The following is a 10,792-nucleotide window of genomic DNA, read 5'->3' as shown; positions in this document are numbered from 1 at the left end:
CAAGTGAAGACCCAGCTGTGCTTTTAAGGCCACTAGTAGTTAAGGGATGCAAGGGGATGGTCAGGATAAGCTTTGCAAATGCAACATCATGCACTGGACTTCACAATGACTAACAACTATTGTTTGTTGGTTGTACTAGTGAGGTGGTCATAAGGACATATGATATTTACTAATGCATACCTTTCTTTGAATAGATGATCCTGGGCCATCTAGAGGACAAGTATACATACAACAACAAACTACAACAACAAGTATTACTCTAGCATTTGCCAATACAGAGTCCAAGGTACCCGCACCGACATACATCATCATCATAACAGAACTCATCCAGGATGTAGCACTTTAACTAGTTGAAGATGGATTATAGAAGCCAGTGAAAGGTTTTAGGCTTCTCAATACTGAGGTGCCAATAAGACAACAGGTGAGAACAGAGCTTGGTGGAGCACTCATCAATTTAAGAAACTTGGAGCAATAGCTGAACACCCATAATGTGTTTATCAGCTCCAAAGTATGGTTAATGGGAGGTGAGGAAGGGGAAAGTTTGTTCTCCAGTATATCTGGAGCACTGAGCCATTGAAGGATTTCACTGAAATCTACCTTAGAGAAAATTATTTACTAGCGTTAACAGTGTAGGGTCCCATGTAAGACTTTGTCATGCTCCCTGAACATTCCAGACTTCATCCAAGCCCCATTTCTGGTGCATTTGCTGAGGACAATAGATTATATAATACAGCCTCTTCCACTATTATATTCTCTTTATAACCTGAAGTTTAGCCTTTCTGTTTTGTATCGTGGTTCCATTTTCTCAACAGCTTTTTATATCACTGTTACATGGTAACTTACTGGAATCAGGTGCATCACTTCCTGTTTGTTAAACTGCTTAACTGTGATTATTAGTTATGTAATGATTGAGTTCCTTAATTTGACACAGTGGTAAGTGAAGATGTGTTGTATCAGAACATGCAGTGTTAATAGCTGGACAGGAAGTAGATACATCGTACAGCATAGTGTGTAACACCTAACAGTATGAAAATAGGCCTCAAATTGTTCTTTGACTAAGAAGGGCCCTCAACCTGCCAGGTCTTAATCTCGGACCTGGTTTAAATCAATACAGTGCATAGCACAGTGATTTATAGAATGTACATTGGAAAGTGGGTAGCAGTGTTCTAGGCACACTTGCTGGGAATGCAGTGATACAGAATTGCTAAAAAGACTTTCCTGTAGAAACCATCTCTCCACTCAAATTTCTTCTTATCTTTCTATCACCCCTCAAATGTTCAATATTGTCTCAGTATGTGCATGACTGGATTTGAAGAAACTCTACAGAGGATTCATTTTTTAAAGGGGATCTATGAGCATTGGCCCAAAATTTAAGACAGAAATGGGGGACAGTCAGGCATTTCTGTAACTATCATTGCAAATCCCACGTGGTGTGTTGCCTACCTCATGCCAGGTAAAGGACATCATAGAGAGGGTGCAGAATATTCTGCAGGGGGAAGGGATTAAGCCTGAAGTTGTGCTACATGTCGGTAACAAGGACATTGAGAAGGCAGATATTGAGGTCTTATGGTCAAACTTTCAGGAGCTAGGGACGAAGTTAAAAAGTAGCACCTTGAAGGTAGTAATCTCTGGATTACACCCAGTGCCACAGTCTAGCGACATTAGAAATAGGAAGATAGGGAGGATCTATGCGTGGCTTGAAGCATGGTGCAGGAGGGAGGACTTCAGATTCTTGGGGCATTGGGACCTGTTTAGGGCAGGACGCACCTATTACTATGGGACACATTGCACCTCAACAGGACTGGGGTCAACGGCCTTGCAGGAAGTTTCACTAGTATGATTAGGGAGGATTTAAACTAAATTGGCAGGGGAATGGAGACCAGCATATCAAAGTAGAAAAGAGGAATAAGGTGCATAAAGGAGTGAGAGTTTTAGAGATACAGCACTGAAACAGGCCCTTCGGCCCACCGAGTCTGTGCCGACCATCAACCACCCATTTTACACTAATCTACACTAATCCCATATTCCTACCACATCCCCACCTGTCCCTATATTTCCCTACCACCTACCTATATAGTACTAGAGAAAGAAGTAGTACCATATTAGATAGGAGCAGACTAAGAAGGTCTATGAGAAATGCAAGGACAGCTTTAAAATGCATGTATGTAAATGCACCAAGCGTGGTGAAAAAGCTTGGTGAGCGACAAGTATAAAATGCCAGGTCGGAATATAATGTAGTGAAATAATGGAACTGTGGCTTAAAAATGGTGAGGACTGTCGCTTAGTATTCAAGGATACAAAGTGTTCAGAAAAGTTTTGGTTATAGTGATCTGTCCAAGGGCAGGTCCACTGCTCATTTCTCCACACCTTGTGGTCTTGCGCTTTCCTCTTCAGTTGCTCGAAGGAGCCTCCCATTTTCAATTTCAAGTTGACTAACATCATCATTCTCTTTCTCACTGTTGATCTACAACCCTCTAATCTTCCTTCAGTCACGTCTTTCAGCAAGTTCTCATGCCTTAGAATATGGCCAGTCCAACCTTGTTGCTTTTTCTTGATGATATTCACTAACGATCTATCCTCCTCCATCATCCTGAGAACATTGCCATTGCTCTTGTACTGTCTCCAAGTGACCCGCTCCAACCTTCTCCAGAACCACATTTCACAACTTCCTAGCCTTCGGATGTCCAGTTTTCTCAAGGTCCACGTTTCAGCCCCGTACAGTAAGACACTCCAAATCACAATCTTGATAATTCTTTTCTTAAGATTTTTACCCATTTCCATACTGAGAAATTCTTTATGTTTGGAGAATACACTATTTACCATTGCTTTTCTAGCTCTGATTTCTTCATGGCAGTAACCATCTTCTGACAAGATGCTTTCCAGGTACTTAAATTGTGATACCTGTTCCAGCTGTTGACCATTTTTCTTGACTTCTGCTTTCCCACCATTATTTCTCCTAACTTTCACAACTTGCATCTTTTTTACATTAATTTTCACTCTATAAGCTTTCACCACTTCATTCATTCCATTCATTAGTATCTGTAGATTTTCTGTTGTGCTAGCCACTAGGGCCTAGTAATCTGCAAATCTCTCTACCTTCACCAATTGACCTCCTACTTTGATACCTTTCTGTACTTCACCGAGTGCTTCTTTTATCATGGTTTTCGCATAGTTGCTAAAGAGCAATGGTGATAGTAGCCAGCCTTGTCTCACCCCGCACCCAATTACACCAGGTTCAGTTTCACCAAATACTGTCCCATGTACAAATCAGAAAAGATAGGGAAGGAAAAACAGTGAGGGGTGGCAGTACTGATTAGGGAAGACATTGTAGTGTTGGAAAAAGAGGATGTCCTTGAGGGGGCAAGGACAGAATCTATTTGGTTAGAGTTAAGAAGCAGAAAGGGTATGATCACATTACTATGGGTATTCTATAGGCCTCCAAATAGTGATAGAGAGAGATAGAGGAGAAAATCTGCAGGCAAATCACAGAGATGTGCAAGAACTATAGAATGGTGATATTAAGGGATTTTACTTACTCAAATATTGATTAGGATAATGTTAGAGTAAAGGTTAAGGAGGGGGATACATTTCTAAAATGTGTTCAGGAGAACTTCCTTGACCAGTATGATAGAACATAGAACAGTACAGCACAGTACAGGCCCTTCGGCCCACGATGTTGTGCCGAACCTTTAACCTACTCTAAGATCAAACTACCTACATACCCTTCATTCTACTATCATCCATGTACCTATCCAAGAGTCGCTTAAATGTCCCTAATGTATCTGCTTGTACTACCACCGCTGGCAGTGCATTCCACGCACCCACCACTCTCTGTGTAAAGAACCTACCTCCAATCACCTTAAAATTATGCCCCCTGGTGATAGCCCTTTCCGCCCTGGGAAAAAGTCTCTGGCTATCCACTCTATCTATGCCTCTCATCATCTTGTACCCCTCTATCAAGTCACCTCTCATCCTTCTTCGCTCCAATGAGAAAAGCCCTAGCTCCCTCAACCTTTCTTCATACGACATGCCCTCCAGTCCATGCAGCATCCTGGTAAATCTCCTCTGCACCCTCTCTAAAGCTTCCACATCCTTCCTATAATGAGGCGACCAGAACTGAACACAATATTCCAAGTGTGGTCGAACCAGGGCTTTATAGAGCTGCCAAGCACCAAGTCCAACATAGTCTCCCCTCTAGTCGCCCTATCTACGTATTGAGTCAGGAAACCTTCCTGGACACACCTGACAAAAACTGCTCCATCCAAACTATTTACACTAAGGAGGTTCCAATCAATATTAGGGAAGTTGAAGTCACCCATGACAACAACCCTGTTACTTCTGCACCTTTCCAAAATCTGCCTCCCAATCTGTTCCTCCATGTCTCTCTTGCTATTGGGGAGTCTATAGAAAACTCCCAACAAAGTGACTGCTCCTTTCCTGTTTCTGACTTCCACCCATAATGACTCAGTAGACAAACCCTCCTCGACGACCTCCCTTTCTGCAGCTGTGATACTATCCCTGATTAGCAATGCCGCTTCCCCCACCTCTTTTACCTCCCTCCCTATTCCTTTTGAAACATCTAAACCCCGGAACATCTAACATCCATTCCTGCCCCTGTGATATCCACGTCTCCGTAATGGCCACAACATCGTAGCTCCAAGTACTGATCTCATGCTCTAAGTTCATCACCCTTATTCCTGACACTTCTTGCATTAAAATAGATACACTTCAACCCATCATACTGGCTGCAACTTTGCCCTGTCAACTGTCTAACCTTCCTCACAGACTCTCTGCACTCGGTATCTGCCTGTTCAACAGCTACCCCATCAACTGATCCGTAGCTCCGGTTCCCATCCCCCTGCCAAACTAGTTTAAACCCTCCCGAAGAGCTCTAGCAAACCTGCCGCCCAGGGTATTGGTGCCCCTCCAGTTCAGATGCAACCCGTCCTTCTTGTACAGGTCCCACCTTCCCCAGAAGGTATCCCAATGATCCACATATCTGAATCCCTCCCTCCTACACCAGTTCTGTAGCCACGTGTTCAGCTGCACTCGCTCTCTGTTTCTAGCCTCACTAGCACGTGGCACCGGTAACAAACCTGAGAATACTACTCTGCTCGTCCTGCCTTTCAGCTTCCAACCTAACTCCCTATGATCGCTTTTCAAATCCTCATCCCTTTTCCTAGCTATGTCATTGGTCCCGATATGTACCACGACCTCTGGCTGCTCCCCCTCCCCCTTAAGAATCCTGCAGACATCCCTGACCCTGGCACCTGGGAGGCAACATACCATCCGGGAGTCTCGTTCGCGACCACAGAATCTCCTGTCTGTTCCTCTAACCACTGAATCTCCTATCACTATCGCCCTCCTATTCTCCCCCCTTCCCTTCTGAGCCACTTGTGTGGCGTGCCACTTATCAGCCACTACTTGCCACTTATCAGCCCAAGGCTGGATATTGTCCAGGTCTTGCTGCATTTCTACACAGACTGAGGAGCCATGAATGGTGCTAAATATTGTGCAATCATCAGCAAGCATCCCCACTTCTGACCTTATGATTGAATGAAGGTCATTGACAAAGCAGCTGGAGATGGTTGGGCTGAGGACACTGCCCTGAGGAACTCCTGCAGTGATGTCCTGGAGCTGAGATGATTGACCTCCAACAACCACAACCATCTTCCTTTGCGCTAGGTACGACTCTAACCAGCGGAGAGTTTTCCCACGATTCCCTTTGACTCCAGTTTTGCTAGGGCTCCTTGATGCCATACTTGGTCAAATGCTGCTTTGATGTCAAGGGCAGTCACTCTAATCTCACTTCTTGAGTTTAGTTCATTTGTCCATGTTTGAACCAAGGCTTTAATGAAATCAAGAGCTGAGTGGCCCTGGCGGAACCCAAACTGAGCATCAGTGAGCAGGTAATTGCGAAGCAAGTGCTGCTTGATAGCACTGTTGGCAATGCCTTCCATCACTTTACTGATGATCAAGGGTAGACTGATGGGGCGGTAATTGGCCAGGTTGTATTTGTCCTTTTTGTGTACAAGACATACCTGGGCAATTTCCCACATTGCTGGGTGGATGCCAGTGTTGTAGCTGTACTGGAACAGCTTGGCTAGGGGCGCGGCAAGTTCTGGAGCACAGGTCTTCTGTACTATTGCCGAATGTTGTCAGGGCTCATAGCCTTTGCAGTATCCAGTGCCTTCAGTCATTTCTTATTATCACGTGGAGTGAATCGAATTGGCTGAACACTGGCCTCTGTGATGCTGGGGTCTTCAGGATGAGGCTGAGATGGATTATACACTCGGCACTTCTGGCTGAAGATTGTTGCTAATGCTTCAGCCTTATCTTTTGCTCTGATGTGCTGGGCTCCCCCATCATTGAGGATGGGGATATTTGTGGAGCCACCTCCTCCAGTTAGTTGTTTAATTGTCCACCATCATTCACGACTGGATGTGGCAGGTCTGCAGAGCTTAGATTTGATCTGTTAGTTGTGGGATCACTTAGCTCTATCTATTGCATGCTGTTTCCACTGTTTGTTTGGCATGCAAGTAGTCCTGGGTTGTTGCTTCACCAGGTTGGCACCTCATTTTGAGGTATGCCTGGTGTTGCACCTGGCATGCCCTCCTACACTCTTCATTGAACCAGGGTTGTTCCCCCGGCTTGATGTAATGGTGGGGGATGTGTTGGGCTGTAAGGTTACAGATTGTGGTTGAGTACAGTTCTGCTGCTGCTGATGGCGCACAGCGCCTCATGGATGCTCAGTTTTGTGTTGCTAGATCTGCTTGAAATCTATTCCATTTAGCACAGTGGTAGTGCCACACAACACGATAGAGGGTATTCTCAATGTGAAGACAGAACTTCGTCTCCATAAGGACTCTGCGGTGGTCCCTCCTACCAATACTGTCATGGACAGATGCATCTGCGACAGGTAGATTGGTGATGATAAGATCAAGTATGTTTTTTCCTCTTGTTGATTCCTTCACCACCTATCACAGACCCAGTCTAGCAGTTATGTCCTTTATGACTCGGCCAGCAGTGTCAGTAATCGTATGACTGAGCCACTCTTGGTGATGGACATGGAAGTCCCCCACCCAGAGTACAAGGCTCCTTAGACAGCACCTTCCAAACCCGTGACCTCTACCAACTAGAAGGACAAGGGCAGCAAATACATGGGAACACCACCGCCTGCAAGTTCCCTTCCAAGTCACACACCATCCTGACTTGGAACTATATCGCCGTTCCTTCACTGCTGCTGGGTCAAAATCCTGGAACTCCCTTCCTAACAGCACTGTGGGTACACCTACCCCAAATGGACTGCAGCGGTTCAAGAAGGCAGCTCACCACCACCTTCTCAAGGGCAATTAGGAATGGGCAATAAATGCTGGCCTGGCCAGCGTCGCCCACATCCCATGAATGAATATTAAAAAAAAGTACACTCTGCCCCCTTGAGTGCTTCTTCCCAATGGTGATCAACATGGAGGAGTACTGATTCATCAGTTGAGGGGTGTGGTAGGTGGTAGTCAGCAGAAGGTTTCCTTGCCCATATTTGACTTGATTCTATGAGATTTCATGAGGTCTGGAGTTGATGTTGAGGACTGCCAGGGCAATTCCTGACTGTATATCACAGTGCTGCCTTCTCTGCTGGGTCTGTCCTGCCAATGAGTATGATTATGTCCAGCTGCTGCTTGACTAGTCTGTGGGACAGTTCTCCCAACTTTGGCATTTCCGGTGCCCAGGTCGATGCCGGGTGTTCTGTCCAGTTTCATTCCTTATCGGCTTTTTAGGGGTTTGATACAACTGAGTGGCTTGCTAGCTACTGTGCGTCTGAGTCATATGTCGGCCAGACCAGGTAAGAACAGCAGATTTCCTTTCCCGAAGAACGTTAGTGAACCAGATGGGTTTTTATGACAATGGTTTCATTGGCCATCATTAGACTTACTTTTAATTCTAATTCCACGTTTTGCTGTAGTGGGATTCGAACCCATGTCCCCAGAGCAATACCCTGGGTCCCTGGGTTACTCGTCCAGTGACAATACCACTACACCACCATCTCCCCACAAGGTTACAGTTAGCTACAAGATTAGGTTGGCGAAGCTGGGGGTGTTGTTCTTGGAGCAAAGGAGATTGAGGGGAGATTTGATCGAGGGGTACAAGATTATGACAGATTTATCTAAGGTAGACAAAGAAAGCTGTTCCCTTTAGCTAATGGTCACGTACTAGGGGGACACAGATTTAGAGTTTTGGGCAAGAGATGCAGGGGAGATGCGAGGAAATACTTTTTTACACAGCGACTGATAATGATCTGGAGCTCGCTGCCTATGAGGGTAGTAGAAGCGGAGACAATGAATAATTTCAAAAGGAAATTGGATGGCCACTTGAGGCAAATAAACTTGCAGGCCCCTGAGGATAGAGTGGGGGAATGAGACTGACTTGATTGCTCTGTGGAGAGCCAGCATGAACTTGACGAGCCAAATGGCCTCCTCCTGTGCCATAATGACTCTATGACTCTTAAGACCAAGAGAATGCAGAATTTGACATTTAAAAAAAAATACATTTCAGTCAAACAGTGCATTGGTAGTAGTCTCAATTACATTTGTTGTGCTCCTTCTGTTACAATTACATAAAATGCAAAAATATCATGACTGAGCATACTCCCTAAATCAGCTTAGACAATAGGATACTATTTGTAGGTACATGAAATCAGTGTCACCGATGCTTATTTCTGACTGCCTCCCCCAGGTTTGTTTTATAAATAAGTACACAAGAAAGGAGCTGCTTACATTTTATTACACAAATTTAACTAATTGCATTTTGGTCAATGTCCGTGAAGGCAGTAAAGTCGCATAATGCTCCTCAATTACTTTGCACTATGTTTAAAAGAGCTTGTTCAATGCTGGCAGGGAAGGTGCGATGAAAGGGCACAGATTGCTTGTTTTTCATCTGCTTTCAGCAGAACACAGAATGTTAAATGTCACCAAAGGCAGACTGCAGCTGACTTGATGCCCACTTTCTCCTTCAGGTCTGTATATTTGATTGTTTTATCTACTAAAGCTAGGCAATGTTTGACCATGGCTGGCCACTTGTAATAAGTAAAAGGACAGCAAACAGCAAAAAAGTGACTTATTGATAGGCCAGTGAAAATTACACAGCATCACTGAATTGGCCTTAAGAAAAATACACACAGATGAGTGTCTGACTGGAGGTTAGAACATTTCTCAGGTTAGACAATCAATTTTAGTAAAGGGCACAGTTAATCAGGCTCATTGAAAGTAACTATCAGTGTAGTGCAACCCCTTGATGTATGTTTATTTAGACACTTCAGAAAGGATGCACAGAGTTTTTGCAGCTTGGAATTAAATTGTTTTGCTGATGGACGCTAAGACTTGCAGCTTCCCTCTGGAAAGACGCTCTTGTTATTAGTACAAATGATTTTCAACCATTTTCCTTCACTAATCCGTAGTACATCGCTCTGAGGAATAGGTGTCAAAATATTTTAAATGAAGCTTTATATTTCAAGGCCTCAGCCGCAGGCCATAAGTTGAGTGCTAGGAGATGAATGAGGCTCTTAACACCTCTCCCAGTTGCTTCCACTGACAATGAGACCCTACTTGTGGGGAACTTTGAGTAGGAAGCTGAAGTTAGAAATGTAAATTTTAAAGTGTAACATTGAGTACCCCAATGGTCGACACAAAGGACGGACTTCAGAAAACTAATGGGCATTGGTACTAATGAAACAATTGTTTAAAAAGTATCCCTTAGAATTGTAATTTAATTGTCTTAGTCATTTAGATGCCAATATATATTTTTTTTTAATTTAGAATTTTCATGGTGAAAATTCTATTCACATGGTGAGTTTTGTGGTTTTTGGTGATTATTTGAAACAATTATAGTTACTCATGTTTTTCATTTATGGGATTTGGTAAGATTCACAACAATCTGGTAGACATCTGCAGGATTCTGAGGTTTCACATACTCTATCATTTCTGGTCGCCAGTTGAGATCCTACAGCTGTTCACTGGAGGGGGGAGGGGGGTGATGACCAGGTGAGAAAGAGGTCCAGGGTTCCCTTTCAGCCTTCACCTGGTCTTACTATAATCGGGTTTAATTTTAAACACACTGTGTTTTAGCTCCCCCTTGGTGAATCCTTGTTCACCACTTTGCAATTCTTTCTTTTCTTTTGGGCCTCCTTATCTCGAGAGACAATGGATACGCGCCTGGAGGTGGTCAGTGGTTTGTGAAGCAGCGCCTGGAGTGGCTATAAAGGCCAATTCTGGAGTGACAGGCTCTTCCACAGGTGCTGCAGAGAAATTTGTTTGTCGGGGCTGTTGCACAGTTGGCTCTCCCCTTGCGCCTCTCTCTTTTTTCCTGCCAACTACTAAGTCTCTTCGACTCGCCACAATTTAGCCCTGTCTTTATGGCTGCCCGTCAGCTCTGGCGAATGCTGGCAACTGACTCCCACGACTTGTGATCAATGTCACACGATTTCATGTCGCGTTTGCAGACGTCTTTATAGCGGAGACATGGACGGCCGGTGGGTCTGATACCAGTGGCGAGCTCGCTGTACAATGTGTCTTTGGGGATCCTGCCATCTTCCATGCGGCTCACATGGCCAAGCCATCTCAAGCGCCGCTGACTCAGTAGTGTGTATAAGCTGGGGGTGTTGGCCGCTTCAAGGACTTCTGTGTTGGAGATATAGTCCTGCCACCTGATGCCAAGTATTCTCCGAAGGCAGCGAAGATGGAATGAATTGAGACGTGGCTGGCATACGTTGTCCAGGCCTCGCTGCCGTAGAGCAAGGTAC

General features: G+C 44.7%; 1 long non-coding RNA gene across 1 annotated transcript in view; it reads left to right on the top strand.

The window, feature by feature from the left end:
• Window positions 1–286: 286 nt before the first annotated feature.
• The window catches only part of LOC137377323 (uncharacterized), a 191,868-nt gene continuing 181,362 nt past the window's right edge, over window positions 287–10,792 (top strand). The window contains exon 1 of the long non-coding RNA XR_010976390.1: window positions 287–421. This is a non-coding gene — a long non-coding RNA (uncharacterized lncRNA). The remainder of the gene's footprint in view (window positions 422–10,792) is intronic.

The sequence above is a fragment of the Heterodontus francisci genome, chromosome 14, assembly GCF_036365525.1.
Source record: "Heterodontus francisci isolate sHetFra1 chromosome 14, sHetFra1.hap1, whole genome shotgun sequence".
Lineage (NCBI taxonomy): Eukaryota > Metazoa > Chordata > Chondrichthyes > Heterodontiformes > Heterodontidae > Heterodontus > Heterodontus francisci.
The sequence above is the reverse complement of the archived record's forward strand: the minus strand, read 5'-3'. Positions and strand labels throughout refer to the sequence as shown.